We start from the raw sequence: 19,974 nt of genomic DNA, 5'->3' as shown, positions 1-19,974 counted from the left end.
TTGATTTTCGAAAAGCCTTTGACACAGTGCCCCACAAGCATCTACAGTAAACAGTAAAATAAATGACATTACAGATTGTGACACCTTGCAGAATGACTTAAATTCTCTTGCTGTATGGTCCAAATTATGGCTGCTTGAATTTAACGCAGAGAAATGTGTTGTTCTTCGCATCAAGCAATCCCTTGACTACCATTACTCATTGAATGGAGTTTATCTACAGGAGGTTGAGGAACAGAAAGACTTGGGTATCAAAGCTTGTAACACCCTATTCCCTACAAAGAACATCCAAGACATTGTGAAAAAGGCTTGACAGAAGATTGCCATGGTCAGAAGATGCTTCTCCAGAATTGACGAGGAAAAAGTCACCATCTTATATTAAGTCCCTCATCCATCCGGCTCTAGAGTATGCTTCGTCTGCCTGGAGCCCATTAACCAAAAGTTATGAAATAACTAGAGAAGGTGCAGAAAAGATGCCTACGCCTGTGCAAACGAAGATGTTAAGTTGGAATCTTTGCAAGAGAGGAGGACAAAAACAGACCTGATTGAAACCTATAAATGTTAATGGGTTATAAAAGACACCGGCTGACAAGTTTTACTCCCTCCTCCACAAAGAACTAAGAGGATATTCAAAGATTTTTTTCGTCAGAAGTACTAAAACAAAATTGGCAGGCCACTTCTTCTCAAATAGAGTGGTAAGAGTTGGCAACAGCTTGCCAGAGTCACTAATTTCTGCACCAAATGTGGCTACATTCAAGAGACAAATGAGAGTTCTGCCCAACAGCGAAAAAGAACTAACCAACCAAGTATACATGGTATACCAAGTATACGTACAAGTAAGTAAGTATATAAAAACCGATTGTCGTTATTTCTATTATTAATCTGGGTGTGAGCAAATAAAATTGACTAGAGTGGGACTTGAACCAATGACCTGTGGATTAACTTACCGGCGCTCTACCAACTGAGCTATCCAGCAAAATGTTGCCGGTCTTCCAATGACAATATCTCTATTTGCGTGTTTCAAACAAACACATTACACAAACATTTAGTCCGAGTTTGAAAAAAAGACAAATTTACTTGAGCTGGACTTTAACCGATGACCTCCTGATTAATGTATCGGCGCTCTACCAACTGAGCTATCCAGCCCAACATGCCCAATGTTGGCGGCCTCCCAAAGACAATATCTTTGGGGTGCCAAACACACATTTCAGACAAAAGGTACAGTACACAGGAAACACTCATACTCCTTTGAACATTCAATATTATCTATTAATTGCCACTTTGCTCGCACGTCACACGCCGCGGCTGATGTCACACTATGTTGGTTGTCAATAGGTTTACGTGTAATCGCCACGTCACCTAAGATGCGCACTTCTCTGAACAACACACGTTGACATTGACCACCAAAATGGCGCATCCAAGATTACTCTGGTGATGACGTCAGGTGAATTGGGTCAATATACCTCATGTATTGACTTCTCTAATCTGATTGATTAAAAGTGGAGTCATGGAAATAGCTGGGCCCCTTTTTTCTGTCAAGATGACATCACAATTAACTGTGCCCAAGGCACAGCAATCAACTGTGTCTGCCCTGAAGATAACGGTCGCAACACCGTGTATTCAAAGGTCGCTCGTGTACTGTACGCATCATTGTACGTCTATCGTTCCATTTCATGGTGCGAACTGTGACCTTTCTCTGTTAGACAACCTTTATCCTTATGTGCCTATATATGTTGAGATACACCATTAAGTGAGAATACTGGTCGTCGACAATTACCAATTAGTGACCAGTGCCTTTTTAAAACTTTAAAACAAACTTACAAATAGTCGTACTCCTTCCGTCCGTAGCCACTTATCATCGTAAATCGGCTTCATCTCCTCAACAGCAACCTCAGCCCAGCAACCCCGCTTCGAGAACAGATCAAAGATTTGCCGGAAGGCACTGGGCGTGGGTAGGAGGTTGAAAGGTGGAGGTACCCGTAGGTCATCCTGGAGGAACGTCATCCACATTGCGGTGCAGGAGAACTTCCACTGCTGGTTAGCATTCTCCTGATCGCAAAAAAACAAAAAATTAAGTGAGACTTTAAGTTTGCATGGCTTGTCGTGGCCAACTGGACATTCTTGCCTTTGTCATTGAGCCAATAAACATTCCATTAATATTTCTCAGCTCCCTGAGGAGTATACAACCTGGGCAACAGTAGTGCTCCAAAGACTTTTTCATACACAAATTCAACCTTTACCATCGCAGGTACCCATTCTTACCCCTAGGGATGAAGAGAAGCAGTTAAAGGCAGTGGACACTATTGGTAATTACTCAAAATAATTATTAGCATAAAACCTTTCTTGGTGACGAGTAAATGGGAGAGGCTGATGGTATTAAACATTGTGAGAAACGGCTCCCTCTGAAGTGCCATAGTTTCCAAGAAAGAAGTAATTTTCCACAAATTTGATTTTGAGACCTCAGATTTAGAACTTGAGGTCTCGAAATAAACCATCTAAACACACACAACTTCGTGTGACAGGGGTGTTTTTTCTGTCATCATTATCTCGCAAGTTCGATGACCGATTGAGCTCAAATTTTCACAGGTTTGTTATTTTATGTTTATGTTGAGATACACCAACTGTGAAGGCTAGTCTTTGACAATTACCAATAGTGTCCACTGCCTTTAAAGTAAAGCATCTTGCCCAAGGACACAAGTGCCATGACTTGGATTCGAACCCAATGACTTAACCACAAGAGCTAGAATTTGATACTCTCAACCACTCGGCCATGATACCCAACTTGGGTGGTACAATATGGACCACTGGTGCGTAAAGAGCTGGCTTCTCACTAATGTGGAAGTGTCGTGGCCGAGCGGTTAAGAGCACCGAATTCAAACTCTGGTGTTTCTGATCAGCAGAGTGTGGGTTCGAATCCCCAGCCGTGACACTGTGTCCTTGAGCAAGACACTTAACCATTGCTTGACCTTCGGATGGGACGTAAAGCAGTTGGTCCCATGTGTTGTGTAACGCATGTAAAAGAACCCAGTGCACTTATCGAAAAGAGAAGGGGTTTGCCCCGGTCTTCCTGGCTGTGGCTGCTGTATGCGCCGCAGCACCTTGTAAACCATGATAAGGTGCTAAATAATTGGGTCTCAGAATTCATCACTGCAATTACCTATCTTTCTGAAAGTTTGTATACACTCAGCGCCTTGAGTACCTTGTTTGGTAGATACGTGCGTTATATAAGACTTCGATATTATTAATGTGACCCTGATTCGATTCTCAGCTGAGGTCCTTATTGAGGAGTTATGCATTGGGTCTCTCCTATGCCATATGCCATGTATGCCACAGGGGTTTTTCTCAAGGCCCTCCAGTTTTCTCCCCCTTCATGAAAAATCAAACACATTTCTGGTTGGGCTCCGCCGCCGTGTACATATATTGGTTGCTGTGGCTAGATGCCAGAGGCACCCTTACATGCCAGCAGCTCAAACACGTTGTAGCCACGCCCTTCACAGTTCAGCTTCTCTGCTGTGTGTAAGGATGACTAGGCCCCCAAATGATTAATTATAAATATTAATAATGTAAATCACAGTAGTTATTTATTGTACCTCAATTTCGTTGTAAACGTTGCTCCATACAGCAATCAGAGCATTGAGGAGTACAATAATGACCAGGACGTAGAACGAAGCGTAGAGCAGAGAGCCGGACGTTTCTGCGACTACAGCTTCCGGGGGTAGATGTAACTCAGTCATCGGCATCATACCAAACACTGACCAGTACAGGGTAATCAAAGACTGGAAAATACTGTGGAAAGAAAAAAAAACAGTTTTATAAAACACAGTTTGATCCGATGTCATGCATTGTCATGTGGGCATCTAAAAGACAGTGGACACTAGCTGCAATTGCTCAAAATAATTGTTAGCATAGAAACTGACTTGGTAACGAGCAATGGAAAGCTGTTGATAGTTAATAACATGTTGTAAAAGAGCAAGGTAATGACACTCTCAAATAATATAAGGCTTCAGGCCTGAAGAGCACAAAGAGCAATGGAGAGGCAAATGCTACGTACATGTACATGTATATCTCAATTAAAGGAACACGTTGCCTTGGATCTGTCGAGTTGGTCTTTGAAAAGCGTTTGTAACCGTTTGTTATAAAATGCATATGGTTAGAAAGATGTTTTAAAAGTAGAATACAATGATCCACACACATTTGCCTCGAAATTGGGTGGTTTTCCTTTTACTTTGCGAACTAACACGGTCAGCCATTTATGGGAGTCAAAAATTTTACTCCCATAAATGGCCGACCGTGTTTGTCGACGTGGTAAAAAGAAAACCACACAATTTCGAGTGATACTTGTGTGGATCTCTATATTCTACTTTTAAAATATCTTTCTAATCATTATATGCATTTTATAACAAATGGTTACAAACGCTTTTCAAAGACCAACTCGACCAATCAAAGGCAACGTGTTCCTTTAAGGACAGGATAAAATGCACAGAAATACAAAAGAAAAGAGTAAGAGACATCATTAGGACAAAAATAAAACAGCTGAGTGGAGATGGGCTGAGCAAACTGCCCAAAGAAATGACAAGAGATGGACAACAAGAATAATGGATTGCCAACCAAAGGACAGGGAAAAGGAAAAGAAGTAGACAGAGAAGAAGATGGAGAGATGACATCAGGGTTTATGCAGGAACAACTGCAAGAAATAAAAATGAACGGTGTTTACTAGCCTTTAGTCAAGGCGCACGCTGCACCCCCCAGATGTCAAGAACGACCCCAGATATCAAGCACCAAAAAATGACCAGCGCGAGCAACAAAGTTTTTAGCAACTCGTTTTGTGGCATGATGTTTTTCTTTACTTTTTGCCACAGATTTTGGTGGGAGAAATGTAACGCACAATGCATGAGCGTGATGAGAAGTGGCCAATAAGAAGACACAATCACCATTGTTCACGTGTGCACGCCCGTGTACTGCAAAGTCACATGCCGAGGGCAACACACAGAAAGTGCATATGAAATGATCAGATAAACGAGTTATACCTAAAGGCGCTTCACACCTTCGCCACTCGCGCTGGTCTTTTTTCATGCTTGACATCTGGGGGTGGCGCTGCCGCGTGCACCTTGATTAAAAGCTAGGTTTTTACATGAGGAGAGCTATATCTGAAAAGCATTTGAAACCGTTTACTATGAAATGCAATATGGTTAGAAAGATGTTTTAAAAGTAGAATATAATGATCCACACAAGTATCACTCAAAATTGCACGGTTTGCATTTTACGTCGCGAACTAACACGGTCGGCCATTTATGCGAGTCAAATGTTTGACTCCCACAAATGGCCGACCGTGTTTGGAAAACCACGCAACTTCGAGGCATACTTGTGTAGATCATTGTATTCTTATTTTACAACATCTTTCTAATCATGCATTTTATAACAAACAGTTACAAAAACTTTTCAAAGACCAACTCGACCGATCCAAGGCAACGTGTTCCTTTAACACAGGCTAAATGATGATGATGATGAAGCATGTGTTTGGGTGTAACTGCCTGTTATTAAACTTACCTTGAAAAGCTGCCAATTCTGCTTTCATCCACGTAGTGCAAGTACGTCAACGTCAATCCAACAGCAAACGATCCCAGCACGATCCCAACGACAAAAAAGAAATGGAACGTCCTGATTATCATACTAACGAGGGAGATCTGCAGTGGACCAATCAGATCGCTGATCACGCAATACGGTAACATACGCAGAACCGTAAACGCAGTCGCCAGGGCAAACATAGCTCGCCCATGATCTGCGGGTGATCCCAGGTCCGGTTGAGGAAGTCAGCTGATAATAGGGTCTTATCGATGGTGTTGTATGACGTTCCCCCGCGCCCTCCGGCTCGGCATCGTGCCGTATAGTTCATATACCTCCGCACATGCTCCTTGATCTGTCCCTTTGTCGTCTGGTTGATTTGCATCTCTGTTTTGTCGATCTCACCGATAACGTAGTCGCCAATTTCAGCGTATTTGACAACTGTGAAATTCCTCTCGATGATGGATGGCTGAAGCTCTGCGGATCTCCTGAAACGAACAGTGCCCTCGGTGGTCGTCATCAAGGCATCTGCTGCAAACGGGATTGTCTGTATGGAGTTTTTAAAAAGTAATGAGTAAGAGTTATATGAGACCTTGATTTTACAAAGTATACGAGAGCTTGATTTTACAAAGTATACGAGAGCTTGATTTTACAAAGTATACGAGAGCTTGATTTTACAAAGAGGTAAAGCTGGTCTAAGGGAAACTAAAGAATTTTTGAGTTTGGCTACAAAAACTCGTAAGGTAGGTGTGTTTAAGTTGAAATACTTAGGTCATTAAACTTAATGGATGAGCAGTTAATCTGCCAGGGCAGTCAGCAGCCCCTCCCGGTTTGTGCATGATCCACTGTCATTGAAAAGGGAATAACATGGAGATAACAGGTGTGAGTCGCTAGAGGAAAAGTGATGTTCTGGTCTCTATCTCTAATCACAATTATATAATCACTTCAAGTAAGTATTTTTAAAACTAATCTGTGTCCAACTACAGTTTGATTTTTCAGAAATTTTTGGAGCTTCTTGAGTTATCATTTTCCTGTGAACTACATTGGGTGCGTTCGATTAGCTTCCCTGTGTCGACCCCGCAGTGCTCAATCAAGTGAGCCCCTGCCCTGCGCTAAACTAATGATCACTCACCCTCTTGTGGTGATGCCATGCACCTGGGGCCAGCCCCAAGTGACCCGTCCCACAAGCAGGGCACTTGGGGCTGACCCAGGAAAGCCCCTGGAATGACGTCCGAGTTAATTGAACGTACCGGGGGCAGACCGGGATAGACCTAGGCAAGCCAATTGAACGCAACCATAAAAAACACAGCCGAGTTCGCCTATGACAAACTCGGTCCGTACTGGATTATATCGTTGCTACTATCAGGGGTGAGAGTCATTACTAACGAAAAAGTCTGAAACTTGGATACAAATTCAAAGGTATGTTGAAATGTTGGCATTTCTACCGTTTGGTAACCCCTGGGGTTATAGATTCCAAGGAGCCTTTGGAAACAGTATCCAAAGCACCAGAAAAGTAGACAAATGAGCAGGATTTCTCTAATTGTGGAAAAAAATATTGTCTGATTTTCTTCACCAGGCCGACATAAAAAAGATTGAGTTCAGCCAAAAGACTGAAAAATCTCTTTCCTGTACAATCCCGGCCAAAATGCTTCCCCTGGGCCACCCATTCCTAACGTTACATAAAGCCATTCCATGCCCACAATTCCCCCTAACAATAAACATTCTCTCCCCCATCCCCTGCCCCCACTCAATGTTTTCTGTCTCAGGGAAATGCACAAAAGCATTATGCTTAAACCTTTTTCCCTGCATGTTGACAAGCACGTTCAATTCTCTAGTTATTAAAGGCAGTGGACACTTTTGGTAATTACCCAAAATAATTATCAGCACAAAACCTCACTTGGTAACGAGTAATGAGGAGAGGTTGATAGTATAAAACTTTGTGAGAAACGGCTCCCTCTGAAGTGCCATAGTTTTCGAGAAAGAAGTAATTTTCCACGAATTTGATTTTGAGACCTCAGGATTAGAACTTGAGGTGTCGAAATCAAGCATAGAAAGCACACAACTTCGTGTGACATGGGTGTTTTTCCTTTCATTATTATCTCGCAACTTCTACGACTGATTGAGCTCAAATTTTCACAAGTTTGTTATTCTATGCATATGTTGAGATACATGTACACCAAGTGAGAAGATTTGTCTTTGACATTTACCAATAGTGTCCACTATCTTTAAACCTTTTTCCCTGCATGTTGACAAGCACATTCTTTTCTCTAGTTATTAACTTTGAAATTTCTATACATTGTACGGCTTTTAAATTATGTGGCATCCATCTTTCCTTATTATACTCATTGTTATTTGTTTTCAACTCAATGCTTAAAGGTAGTAGACACTATTGGTAATTGTCAGAGGCTAGCCTTCACAGTTGGTATATCTCAACATATGCATAAAATAACTAACCTGTGAAAATTTGAGCTCAATCGGTCATCGGAGTTGCGAGATAATAATGAAAGAAAAAAACGCCCTTGTCACACAAAGTTGTGTGTGTTTAGATGGTTGATTTCGAGACCTCAAGTTCTAAATCTGAGGTCTCGAAATCAAATTCAGGGAAAATTACTTCTTTCTCGAAAACTACGTCACTTCAGAGGCGGGCCGTTTCTCAAATTGTTTTATACCATCAACCTCTCCCCCTTACTCGTCACCAAGAAAGGTTTTATGCTAAAAAATATTTTGAGTAATTACCAATAGTGTCCACTGCCTTTAAACAATAAATAAGGAAATTTGTTTTGAAACGCTGCAATTTGAGATAATGTTTTTGTGTCCAAATTTGTGCACTCTATATGCAGTAAATAAATACCAATGTTGTACCTTCTTTATAAGTAAGAAATGCAACCTGTAAACCATAAAGGAAATTGTTATTGTCGACGTGAAAAATAAATGTCCACTGAATTGACTTGAACACAAAAGACCATGCAATCAGAACCAACATTGACCGCGGGTCTGAGAGAGGCGATCGCGTTGCCTGTATTCAAAAGCCTCCTCAAGACATTTCTGTTTCCCCACCCATCCTAGTTTGTTTGTTTTTCTTTTGTTGTCATAGTCTCATGTAAAGCGCTCTGTTCTCCGTAGAGCGCTATATAAATGCTTCTTCTTATCTCTGCCCGTGCAACGGCAGAGATATTGTCCTTGTGGTGGATATTCTTCTTCTTCTTCTTCTCCTTCTTCTTCTTCTTCAGCTTGCATTTGCAAAACCGTGGCCACATATTGGGCTTGGGCTTAGGCTCCGTCAGTTATTTAGAAAACATGTGCTTTTCTAACGGGGCTTCAAACAGGCAGACGAAGCCCAAGCCGAAGCCCAAGTGACATCCCAAGCTAAAGCCGCGGTTTCGTAAAAAACGGAACCAAAAATTCCAACCTCGTACCTAAAGCTTGTAGGCCGATCAGAATTGCAACGTAAAAATATAACGAGGTTGTTTTAGTCACGTGATGAGTGAATCCTCTACGCTGCGCTGCGAGACGATCACCACCGAAGCTTTTCCCCACGTTATTGCAATGGGGGATTTTCCGGTCGCAGTGTGACCTGCACCGTGAACGTTAAAAACACTCTGCCGTGGTCTGGAGCTTATTCACGGCATACGGGTTCGGTGAAAACCCGGAGAGCCACTGGATGTTAACCGTGCTAACCGTGTATGGTTGTTAGTTACATGAGCTTTAGTTTGAGTGAGGAAACTTCGCAATCGTCACCGTTAATCCATAAGTCAATAGTCATTCAATAACGGAGCATTTTTATAGAAAAATTGTTTTAAATTAGCTTATTAGCTTTTACAAATTATTCTTTTCACAGTGCATCTTAAGAAAAGGTTTTGAATGTTTTTGGAATTTATGTGAGATTCATTACCTTGCCAAATGTCTTTGCAATGAAATATGTTGTAAAACAACTGCATGATACTGTTGGTAACAGTACCAAACTTAAGTGTTTCTTAGTAAAAGTTGGACACTTGATATTAATAGTGTTATCACTTGTCCATGTAATAATAGGCAGCTGACTTTTACCTAATCAAAAAGGTACGGTGGCCCAAAAGGACATCGCATAACTGTAAACTTGTCGGCATACGTATGCCGTGAAAATATTTTGGAATATGTGCGCATGCTTACGTATGCGCTTGCGTATGGTCGGATTTCGTATTCTTCCGAACTCTTGACTTATTTTCATGTAGTTATTCTATTGATGGTTGTGTGTACTTTCATATAAATATATTGCTATTGTTACACGCTGTGCCTGCCGGAGTTATAAGCTTCATGTTACAGATTGTTCTGTATCACCCCCAAAACACACACAATTTTCATTTCTCCAAGTGCAACATAAACCATGCAGAATATTATGCTCCACCCCCCGCCGGGCAGAGATACCCGTATTTGCTCAAATACAGCTACCGTGCTTTCTAGTTCTTCTTCTTCTTATTATTATTGTTATTATTATTGAAAGGGGGCAGAGGGGCCCAACGAGATATAGCCGGGGTTGTAGAACAGTGGAATTTTACGTACCATGTAGGCGATGATTTCAAAGACTACGCCGACCAGAAACATGAGGATGATGACGGTATCCCTGAGATGTTCCCACTGGGTCATGACCGTTGTGAACCCTCTAGCTGCGATGCACTCAATCTCCCTCCACATCATACCTACATATACGAGGGGGAAATAAAATTATGAGTGATTACCAAGAAACTTATCTTCTTTAATGGCACTGGACACTATTGGTAATTACAAATATTTGTTAGCATAACAACTGTTGATAGAACAAAACATTGTGAGAAACGGCTCCCTCTTAAGAAAGAACTAATTTCTCACTAAAATATTTAAATTCGAGACCTATTGAATTCGAGACCTCAGTATTGAATTTGAGACCTCAGTATTGAATTTGAGACCTCAGTATTGAATTTGAGACCTCAGTATTGAATTTGAGACCTCAGTATTGAATTTGAGACCTCAGTATTGAATTCGAGACCTCAGTATTGAATTCAAGACCTCAGTATTGAATTCGAGACCTCAGTATTGAATTCGAGACCTCAGTATTGAATTCGAGACCTCAGTATTGAATTCGAGACCTCAGTATTGAATTCGAGGCCTCAGTATTGAATTGGAGACCTCAGTATTGAATTCGAGACCTCAGTATTGAATTCGAGACCTCAGTATTGAATTCGAGACCTCAGTATTGAATTCGAGACCTCAGTATTGAATTCGAGACCTCAGTATTGAATTCGAGACCTCAGTATTGAATTCGAGACCTCAGTATTGAATTCGAGACCTCAGTATTGAATTGGAGACCTCAGTATTGAATTCGAGACCTCAGTATTGAATTCGAGACCTCAGTATTGAATTCGAGACCTCAGTATTGAATTCGAGACCTCAGTATTGAGTTCGAGACCTCAGTATTGAATTTGAGACCTCAGTATTGAATTCGAGACCTCAGTATTGAATTCGAGACCGCTGTAGTGTCTACCACAATTCCTCTGTAAAAAGGTTTTTCACCCGCTCTCTCATAAGTCACTGGGCGGGTGTGTCAAATCCCTCGCAGCTGGCACAACATCCCCACTGTCGCATTAAAACAATATTTACACAGGATACATAAAACAGCTCAGAGGCCGTTTTACACGGTCCTGTTAAAGGCACTGGACACCTTTTTGGTAATTGTCAAAGACCAGTCTTCCCACTTGGTGTATCTCAGCGTTGAAGCACAAAAAAAACTATGGAAATTTTAACTTCTTTGCTTTAACTGAAACCTGGCTCACTACTGATGTGATGGATTCCGAGTTAAATATCCCCAACTACACCATCTTTCGTTATGACAGAGTAAACAGACGCGGAGGAGGTGTACTTCTAGGCTGTCACAATAACTTTGTATGCCGTAGAAGGCAAGATTTCGAGCGTAATGATCTGGAGCTGTTATTGGTTGAGGTACGTCTGTCTAGCCGCAACAAGATGCTTCTTGGTGTTTTTTATAGGCCACCGAACAGTGGAGTTGAGCCACTAGAGGCACTGGCTGACACCTTAACTATTGTTTCCAGCCACTACAATAACATTTGTATTGTTGGAGATTTCAATCTCCCTACTTTACAGTGGAACCCTAGAAGTAAGCTGGCAGTCTCAAGTGGATCGACGATTGATGATGTTTTTGTTGATGCTGTCATGTCTGCTCACAATTTGCAACAAGTAAACGTTTGCTCCACAAGAGGAGAAAACATTCTCGACCTTGCCCTTACTTCTAGTAACCTCCTAGCTTCGTCTACAACAGGTGATGACTTTTTTCAATCTGATCACAAGTCAATAAGATTGAGCTTTCTTTTCAATGATACTTCAATGCCTGTTTTACAGCCTACCACTTGTACCAGTCGGCCCATTTTTAACTTCCGTAAAGCAGATTTAAAAGACCTCAACAGAACACTCGAGTGCATTCCCTGGAATCTGCTCGAAGCCACTGACAATATTGATGATGCTACATCTCTCTTCTATGATCTTGTTGAAGCTGCCATCATTGATGTTGTGCCTGTTGTCCGTCCACGTCGTCCCTCACCTCCTTGGTTTGATGGACAAGTTCATTTTGCCCTAAGAGCCAAAGAACGAGCATTTCGCCGCAAGAAGTCCAATCCTACTCCGGAGAACATAGCATCTTTTCAGCAATCAAGAACTGATTTCAAGAAACTGGTAAAGATTAAGTATGCATCATATCTTCAATCAATCACTGATGACATTGGTAAAAATCCAAAACGTTTTTGGAGTTTTATTAAGGCTCGATCCCGCCGGCATGCCTTGCCTTCAACTCTTCGTCATGAAACCTCAGGTCTAGAAGCTACCGATTCGTCTAGCAAAGCAGCTCTTTTTATGGACTTTTTCCAGTCTGTCTATCTTCCACCATCTGATGAATCTGATGCAACGGAGACTATGCATACTCTTCAGTCTGCTAACTTGAATGCCATGCCTGCTATCCAAATAACTGAATCTGATGTTCTAAAAAAGTTAAACAATATTGACTGTTCTAAAGCTAGTGGATCAGATAACGTATCAGGTTTTGTTTTTAATTCCTGTGCTGGTGCCCTCTGTGGTCCTTTATCGTATATTTTCACAAGAGCATCCAAGGAGGGATGCTTTCCTTCAAGTTGGAAAACTGCTAACCTTGTTCCTATCCATAAGGCTGGTAAAAAGTCAAGTGTCTCTAACTATAGGCCAATTTCATTAATCCCTCAGGTAGCCAAGGTTTATGAAAAAATACTATGTGAGCAGATTTTTTCCCATGTTCGACCTGCGATTTCTGAGCAACAGCACGGTTTTGTCTCTGGAAGGGGTTGTTCCACAAACCTTACTTCACTCTACTGGAGGCATACTGTGCTGTTGATCAGAGAGAGCAGTTAGATGTTATATATACTGATTTTTCCAAGGCATTTGATCGAGTCAACCATGATTTTCTTTTGTACAAACTGAATTCCTACAATATTCATCCAAATGTATTAATTTTGTTACAAAGTTATCTAACTGGCAGAAAACATAGAGTAGTTGTGGATGGTTTTTCTTCCGAATGGAAAACAGTGCCCTCTGGAATTCCACAGGGTTTAATTCTAGGACCTCTCTTATTTACATTATTTGTTAACGATCTTCCTGAATGTTTAAGTAATAAATGTTTACTTTATGCTGATGATCTAAAGGTTTTTCGTCAGATTGGTTGCACAGCCGATACTATTTCTTTGCAGGCTGACTTAGATAGAATTCTTGACTGGTCTAAAACATGGCGTCTATTTCTTAACGTTAACAAATGTAGCATTTTAACCCTAACTGTTAAGAAGAAGCCTGTCAAATTTGATTATACCTTAGGTGATAATATTCTTACTCGTGTTGATGTCCAGAAAGATCTTGGTATTTTTATTGACAGCAGACTCATTTTCAACTCGCATGTTAATACTATTATCAAAGAAGCCAATCGCATGAGTGGTTTAGTATGGCGTAATGTTTTGTTCTCTCATCAGACCTAATCTTGAATTTTGTACCATTGTATTTAACTCTATTTCAGCCCATCAAGCACATAGACTAGAGGGAGTTCAGTTTCGTTTTCTCAAATTTATTCATAGGACACTAAATAATGGCACTGTTTATAACTTGGATTATCTTGACCTATGTAAAATGTACAGACTTCCACCCCTTAGACAGAGAAGAATATTGAATGACTGTCTATTTCTCTACAAATCTTTCTACAATCATTTTAGCAACACTGAGTTCAACCCCTTTGCCTTACATGTTCCTAACCGTAATACTAGACAGTCTATTAAACACATCTTATATGTGCCAAGGAATCGGGTAGATGTGACAAAGCGTGGCTTTTTGTCAAGGATTTCCTCCACATATAATAGTATCCATGGTTCTTGTGATGTGTTCGGAGCCCCTTCTCTTAATTCCTTTGGTGTTCAGGTTTTGAGTGCCATATCCTCTTCCAGTAACTAATGTATACATGTATTTACAGTGTTTTGTTTTATTTTATTTGGTATTGTTTACATCAATTTTTTATTTTTTTTTTTCCCTTGTCTTTTTATCGTTTATTCTGTTTATAATTTAATGTAGGCTTTTGCTTTTAAAATTTATTTTAAATATATTTTCACAGTCGTTCATGGTGGTCTGTTTCTGTTTCCTATTTTATTTTACTTAATCTTCAATGTATGCTTTAATTTTCTTTCCTAAGATGATTCTATTTTAATTGTTAACTTTGTACATATCAGATTGTTTTTATATAGGCTATATGAATATTTCTTATTGTTTTTTTTTTGTATCCTTTCCTGTAATTGGCAGCTCGTCCGCTGTTGGTTTGGTCAATAAATATATATAAATAACTCAATTGGTCATCGAAGTTGCAAGATAATAATGGCAGAAAAAACACCCTTGTCACAAGAAGTTGTTTGCTTTCAGATGCTTGATTTGGTACCTCAAAATCTAATTCTGAGGTTTTTAAATCAAATTAAAACATTTTAGTGGAAAATTACTTCTTTTTCAAAAACTACATTACTACGGGATGGTTTTGAGAATGTTTTATACTATCAACAGCTCTCCATTGCTATTTACGAAGTATGTTTTTATGCTAACAATAATTTTAAGTAATTACCAATAGTGTCTTTAAAGACAAAGGACACTATTGGTAATTGTCAAAGACCAGTCTTCTCACTTGGTGTATCTCAACATATGCATAAAATAACAAACCTGTGAAAGTTTGAGCTTGATTGGTCTTCGGAGTTGCCAGATAACTATGAAAGAAAAAACACCCTTGTCACACGAACTTGTGTGCTTTCAGATGCTTGATTTCGAGACCTCAAATTCTAAACTTGAGGTCTCGAAATCAAATTCATAGAAAATTACTTCTTTCTCGAGAACTATGTCACTTCAGAGGGAGCCGTTTCTCACAATGTTTTATACTATCAACCTCTCTCCATTACTTGTTACCAAGTGAGGTTTTATGCTGATAATTATTGTGACTAATTACCAATAGTGTCCACAACGGTATCTTCTGTAAGCCTCCGTTCAGTGTCATACTACAGACTTTCCTGTGTACGATCTCCAGATGTTTTGATCCAATGCCAAGTCGCACCAGGTGATATTAAAAAGGGAGGACATCCTCTTCAAAAACTTCCTTATAATGCAGGTCGAGGTGTCCTGGGGCTGATTTTACATAGCACTAAGAGTCATCTTAATAAGTGTTGTCAGTGTTGCCATAATGATTTGTGAATTTCAGTTAAGATAATAAATCTTAATCTCTTTGTGAAATTGAGCCGAGGACCGACAATTCCACCGTAAAAAGGTCTTTCACCGACTCTCATGAGTCACTGGGCGGGAGTGTCAAACCCCATCGCAGCTGGCACTACAATGTACACCCCTACTGTCTCAATAAAAAATTATTATAAAGTATACAAGCATAAGCTCAGAGGCTGTTTTACATCAGGGTCCTGTTAAAGGCACTGGACACTATTGGTAATTACTCAAAATAATTATCAGCATAAAACATCACTTGGTAACGAGTAATGGGGAGAGGTTGATGGTATAAAACATTGTGAGAAACGGCATCCTCTGAAGTGCCATAGTTTTCGAGAAAGAAGTAATTTTCCACAAATTTGATTTCGAGACCTCAGATTTAGAACTTGAGGTCCCTAAATTAACCATCTAAACGCACACACAAGGGTGTTTTTTCTTTCATTATTATCTCGCAAGTTCGATGACCGATTGCGCTCAAATTTTCACAGGTTTGTTATTTTATGCATATGTTGAGATACACCAAGTGTGAAGGCAAGTCTTTGACAATTACCAATAGTGTCCACTGCCTTTAAAGGCACTGGACACCTTTGGTAATTACTCAAAATAATAGTTACCAAAAAACTTACTTGGTAACAAGCAATGGAGAGCTGTTGATAGTACAAAACAAAAAGTATCAAAACCCTTTCAACAAACATGACAAATGACCTTTACAGACAAACAGAATAAATGATATTACCTAGAATCCAGAGCAGTGCAGCCACGTTGTACATGTAGGGCCGAGTGAAGCTAAGGTTGTGAGCCGTTCCGCTATCGTTAACTGCTTCCCAGGTTAGTAAGGTCACGAAGGTCAGATCAGCCGCTAGATACATGATGAACATCACAATGCTGTAGGCAGGGTGAAAAACATACATTGAATTATTAGTACAGTAATCTTCGGCATGCACAAGGGGGATCTGATTGCACTCTGCGTTAATATCTTGGAATGGCCAGACCATGAAATCATTACGTTTGCTTTAAAAGGGTGTGGCAATATAACTCCTCGGTGGCATGGTTGGCTTGTGTTTAAAGTGCTCGCCTCTCACCAAAGTGACTCCGGTTCGATTTCCGGCCAGCCATATGTGAGTTGAGTTGTGCGTTGGTTCTCTGCTGTGCCACGAGGGTTTTCCCAGACTATCCGGTTTTCCTCCACCAGGAAAAAAATCAAGTTGATGTGGCTGGCAGCCAACGGCTCCAAAATACTGCTGCCCGCATTGTGACACTGTCTAGAAAATCCTAGTGTTCTATCACCCCCATTCTGAAACAACTACACTGGCTCCCTATCTCTCAACGAATCATCTTCAAGCTGATGCTCATTGTCCACAAAGCTCTTAATGGCAAGGCTCCCCACTATATTTCTGAACTGCTTCAAGTTTACACTCCATCAAGGAATCTTCGATCAAGTTCTATGCTTCTCCTCATTGAACCCAAGTCTCGACACTCATGGGGTGACAGGTCTTTTTCTTCAGCCGCGCCACGCATCTGGAACTCTCTACCACTTAATCTTCGATCTTGTCTTTGTACTGCAAAATTCAAGTCTCTTCTCAAAACTTATCTTATGTCACAAGTTTTCAATTACTAATTTTGTTGTGTCTGTTTTTCTTTGTGTTGTGTTTTGTTTTTGTTTTGTTTTTGGTTTTACTGCGCCTTTGACACCCATCAGGGTGGATATGTGCACATTACAAGTCTTATTATTATTATTATAGGCGCCCTTGCATGCCTGCTTCTCGAACACGTTGTAGCCGCGTCCTTCGCAATTCAGCTCTTAGCTGCGAGTAAGGATGATTAGCCCTCTCAAATTATTATTATAAATATTACTATTAAACTGTATAAAAGACCCCCAAAAGACTTTCAGATATAATTGATTATACTTACGGAATTCTGACGAAGGTTTTTATTTTCTGTCTGTCGGAGTAAACATAGAGTACAGCGAGGAAGGGGTAGAGAAGAAAGAGTAGAGCAAAGAGAAAAGTTCGGTAGACGGCAGACTTGTCTCTGACGAAGAGAGGTCGTTTGTAGAACTGGCTTATGATGACTTGCTGACAGTTTGGATGAGCGATGAACTGGGCAAGAAATTGGAAAATACAAAAAAAATTACGGAACAATGTACAGAATTGGTTTTAGCTAACAAAACAGTTACTGGCAGTGTAAGCTGGCAGTGTACATGTAAGCACTTTATGTGGTCCATACATAAACTGACAAAACTACACATGAGTACACGTATCAAATTGATTGGCCATATGGGTCACGAGAAAACAGTGAAAAAGCGATTACCCTTTTGCTGCTGACAACACCAGAGTTTTGGTTTGATGAACCAGACCAGTCTGCGACAAAGCACTCACATGCATTCGATATAACAATAACAAAAAAAGAGTGGCTTCTTATTTAGCAGGCATATCCATAACTCAGTCCTTCTGAAGGCGCTTTAACATACATTCATAAATACCTAAGACAGTTTATCCATTCTGATTGGTCGAGAGGGCATCACGAGGGGTTGTTTGAACGGATGATATAACACCAGTAAAAAGTGATGAAACATGGGCGTGACACGCGAGCTTGCACCTAATCTTATAAGACAGTTTCTTCATTCCTATTGGTCGAGAGCAATGGCTAAAAAAGTTGTGCCACATCACGCGATAGGCGCACAGCATTCCCTTATAAGGAGTTGTTTACCCGAGGGCGGCTGAGGTCTTTACCATTTCATAGCTGGAGGGGTGTTGTGTTGAAAGAAATCATTTAACAATTATAATTTTTGCATTTATTTAAAAAAAAGTTTTGATGTTTTTGACCGAAAAGGTATTTATGAATGGGAATCAAAGTGTGTTGAATCGGTTTTCAACTAGTTTTAAACCCGCCGGGACCTAGGGTAGATTTCACAATGGTAGTCCTAACTTAGGACTAGTCCTAGGCAATGCTAAGAGATAGGACTGGTCCTAAGTTAGGACCAGTAACTCATCCTAACTCAGGACTGGTCCCATCTCTTAGCATTGCTTAAGACTAGTCCTAAGTTAGGACTACCTTTGTGAAATCCACCCCTGGTTCTTTATAATTTACCTCAACGATCGTCTCGGTAAAATTATCAAGAACCAGTCCAAGAAAACCTCTTCACCACACATTGATTCCCTTAGTATTTCCAGCAAGGTGGACTACGTTAGAATTACAAGACCTACTCCTTTAACATAGCACCATGTAATGGTTTACAAAATGCAGCGACGCAATATGCTGCCAATCAAGTCAAGAACAACGGGGGCGAACTACTTATCTTTTCAATACTAGTGCACTTGGTTCTTTTATGTGCATTAAACAAGACACAGGACCAATGGCTTTTGTCCCATCCAAAGGACAAAGCAATAATGGTTACATAAGTGTCTTGCTCAGGGACACAAGATCGTCGAGGTAAACTACTAGGACTTGAACCCACACTCTTCTGATCAGAAACCCCAGAGCTTGATGAGGAGACCAGTGCTCTTAAAGGGAAGGTAAACAATTGGTAATTGTCAAAGACCAGTCTTCTCACTTGGTGTATCCCAAAATAAGCATAAAATAACAAATTGGTAGAGAAAATGATGAGAGAAAAAACACCCTTGTTGGACCAATTTGTGTGCTTTCAGAAGGAAATAAAAAAAAGACTTCTGGCTAGGTTGTCTTTATTAGGGTGGGACAGGACCGTCATAATCTGCAAACATAACAAAATCATCATCAAGTATTTACAAATAATATTATTGATAATATTTAAAGGAACACGTTGCCCTGGAGCGGTCGAGTTGGTCTTTGAAAAGTGTTTGTAACCATTTGTTATAAAATGCATGTGGTTGGAAAAATATGTATTTGTAAGTAGAATACAATGATCCACACAAATATGCCTGGAAATTGCGTGTTTTCCTTTTCCCTCGTCGACTAACACGGTCGGCAACTTTTTGGGAGTCAATTTTTTTACTCCCATAAATGGACGACCGTGTTAGTTCGCAAAGCAAAAGGAAAACCACGCAACTTCGAGGCATATTTGTGTGGATCATTATATTCTACTTTTAAAACATCTTTCCAACCACATGCATTTCATAACAAACAGTTACAAATGCTTTTTATAGGCCAACTCGTCCGATCCAAGGCAACCGAGTTTGTCCGACCACAATCATTGCTGTGATTGGTCAAATGGGTGAACGCGCACAGTTTGATTGACAGGCCAGATCGGTTCATTGGTCTCAACAGTTCGACTAGCTTGCTCTAGTCATCGTCCAAGGACAAACTCTACCTGGTAAGTAGATACAATCATGGTGTTACCGCAAACCAAATACATGTATATAAGAATAAATTAATTGAAACATTTTGATTAAATGCACTAGACACTATTGGTAATTACTTGAACCAATTGTTAGCATAAATCTCACTTGGTAGTGTCATGGCCGAGCGGTTAAGAGCACCGGATTCAAGCACTGGTGTTTGATCAGCAGGGTGTGGGTTCGGATCCCGGTCGTGACACTAGCTACATAAAATTGTGGAGATAGTGCTTTCTGCTCTACCGGCAAGGCTTTGAATTGATGATACCGAAGCCTACATTCGTATGGACTGTGAAAGGGGTAACCCTGTTTCAGCCCTAGGAGT

General features: G+C 40.4%; 1 pseudogene; it reads right to left on the bottom strand.

The window, feature by feature from the left end:
* Nucleotides 1-19,974, bottom strand: part of LOC117301812 — a 41,132-nt pseudogene that overhangs the window by 7,316 nt on the left and 13,842 nt on the right.

Source organism: Asterias rubens, chromosome 17 (assembly GCF_902459465.1).
Source record: "Asterias rubens chromosome 17, eAstRub1.3, whole genome shotgun sequence".
NCBI classification, from domain to species: domain Eukaryota; kingdom Metazoa; phylum Echinodermata; class Asteroidea; order Forcipulatida; family Asteriidae; genus Asterias; species Asterias rubens.
Note: the sequence above shows the minus strand (reverse complement) of the source record. Positions and strands in the feature narration are given on the sequence as shown.